Source organism: Callorhinus ursinus, unplaced genomic scaffold, assembly GCF_003265705.2.
Source record: "Callorhinus ursinus isolate GAN/ISIS: 27379988/994484 unplaced genomic scaffold, GSC_fseal_2.0 scaffold7, whole genome shotgun sequence".
In the NCBI taxonomy this organism is placed as follows: Eukaryota; Metazoa; Chordata; class Mammalia; order Carnivora; family Otariidae; genus Callorhinus; species Callorhinus ursinus.
In genome coordinates, this window is record NW_027397069.1 from 43,395,175 (window position 1) to 43,397,909 (window position 2,735).

Consider the following 2,735-nt stretch of genomic DNA (forward strand, 5'->3'; position numbering starts at 1 on the left):
AGGGCAAGAAAGCTGATATTGACAAGAGAATGATTAAAGTTTTAAAGTATGTAAATAGGATGAAAAAGAAGCAAAAAATTGAATATTTTAGAATAAGTAGAGATAAAAATAGGCTAAATGAGGTTTTTTTTTAATATTTTATTTATTTATTTGACAGAGAGAGAGAGAGCAGGAACACAAGCAGGGGGAGAGGGAGAGGGAGAAGCAGGCTTCCTGCCGAGCAGGGAGCCCGATGTGGGGCTTGATCCCAGAACCCTGGGATCATAACCTGAGCCGAAGGCAGATGCTATTGTTTCAATTGCTGACTAGATGTACATGCAAGGAACTACTGTTTTTTACTGCTAATCTTTAAAGATGAGAAACAAAGGGATGTCAAGACTGTTTTATTTTAGTATTCAAATATTTTATGCAAATAGGTAAGAGAAAAGATGTTTCCATTCCATGTAATTTTATTTATGAAAAGGTATATGTTTGAATTCCTCATGGAGAGTAGGGAAAAAAATACATAGTGAGAAACTTTATTGGTTTGCTTGTTTATATTTTACCTGATGTTTTAAATGTGGATACCACTAGATGAAGTTCTTTAAGTCATATTTTCTTCCTGCTGCTGAAAACTGGAAGGGGTCTGTGTGAGGGCAGAACTACAAGCAATGAAAGAAAATGGGAACAAAGTTCTATGGAAATTGTGAATTTTCTGGGAAATTCTGAGTAGTATGTTTATTTTTCTGTTTGTTCTGTGGACCAAGATTAGTTGGGTTATTGTATTATAAAGCAATAATAATATAGCCACCTTTAATAATGAAAATACCGACTATTAAATACCAGTTTTGGTCTGGCCATTGTGCTAAGATGATCTCAATTATAACTGTAGCCTTAGTTGTGGGGAGGTTTTTTTTTTTTTTTTTTTTGGATGAAATATTTTTATTTATTTGTCTGTCAGATACAATAACTGATTTCCATTTACAATTATTTAAGGTAAGAAACCGAGGGTCAACTGAAGAAACAGTTGCGGCCTCACAGCAGAGCCTGTGGGGCCCAGCCGGGGGCTGTGGGGAGAACGGGCGTGACATTAGCGGGCCTTCTCCAGGAAGGCTCTGCAGCACCTCACACACTGCTGGTAAACAGTCTCAAAGTCAGACTCATTCCCATAATAGGGGTCTTCAATAATGAGTTGATTTTGTGGATCATAGCTCCCAAGTAGGTCAATTTTAGCTTTGCAGTTTTTAATTTGATTACTTTTTCTATTCAAGTCTCTCAGATTGCTTTCATCCATACACAGTATATAATCAAATGTGGCAAATTCTTCCTTGGTAACCTGCCGGGCAGTGTGATTCATGGGGATACCATGCTTCTCCATGCAACTCTGCCCTCGATAATCAGGAGGGTTTCCTATTTCATACGTGGATGTCACTGCACTGTCTATCCTCCAATGATCTGAAAGCTTTTGATCAGTTACAAGTTTTCTGAAAACTGCTTCTGCAATGGGTGACCGACAGATGTTACCCAGACACACGAAGAGCACAGACTTCGGCACCTGCTCAGCCATCTTCCTGCGCGCACACCCAGGCGCCCGCTGAGCGCCTGTAGGGAGTATTTTTATCAGCACGTAATAGATGAATACAGAAAAAGCTTGAGAACTTAAAGTAACTTTCCCAATGTCACAGTTAGTAAAAAATCAGAGAGGGATTCAAGTACAGGAAGCAGTCTATTCCATAGTTTACACTCTTTTCAGAAGTGTGTAGCAACTACATTTCTATATTAGTCAGAGTGACACCTTTACCAGGTGAAGCAAATATCACTGCCTGCTCCTATGAGTCAGGGAGAAATGGCTCCCTTATTGTGGTTTCCAGACTAGTAGCAATGCCATCACCTGGCAATTTGTTAGGAATGCAAGTTCTCACACTACCACCCCAGACCAACTGAAGAAGCTCAGATTGCCAGTTGGGGCAATCTAACATAATTCTGACACATGCCACAATCTGAGGACTACTGATGTAGAGTATGGTCATGGTTCCTGAAGTCATTTGATTTTCTTCACTGATTGTCCATGAGAGTGTTACTCACATTTAACAGCATTGGATTCTATGCTTAGGCATTTTTATTTCCTGAGCAAGAACCTCCTATTCCTGTACTGTTGGAAAGTAAGATCAATACTTAATCTGATCCCATTTTCACTGAGTCATTTAGACATTTTTAAATTTTTCTGAACTATGGATAATATTCTTCTCATTTTTTATCTGATATTGGTGGTCAAATTTGCCTGGCTTTAGAGAATGTCTTTTGTCATTTATATGAAAGGAAATGTTAAGTGATAATTTTAAGTTCTCTAGTAATTTAAACATTCTTTTTCTCCCTTTTCCATGGCACCATAATCATTCTGCAACATTCCTCTGATGCTCCCCATCTGACCTTACTTTATAAGAAGAATCTTGTACAGAATTTTGTACTCGATTTTCTCTAAACAGAATTGATAGGTTGGACTGTACTCTAAGCTTTGTGAACCACTTAAGTCAATATCTAATACACTAGGATTACTATCTTAAGAGTCACCAAAAGTTTGAATTCTATGCTGAATAGATATTCCTTGTGTCTTTCACACGTTCCTGTGTCAAACTGGGACACTTTTGAGATCTATTTAGATTCATCAGTGCTCAGGATATTTGCATTTTAGAAGACTAATCGTTTTAAAGGCTGAAAGTTCAAAGATTATTTCCTCCTTTAGGAAATATTATTTT

General features: G+C 37.8%; 1 pseudogene; it reads right to left on the minus strand.

Annotated features, from left to right (window-relative positions):
* Window positions 1-909: 909 nt before the first annotated feature.
* On the minus strand, window positions 910-1,575 carry LOC112826530 (low molecular weight phosphotyrosine protein phosphatase pseudogene; annotated as a pseudogene).
* Window positions 1,576-2,735: the final 1,160 nt, after the last annotated feature.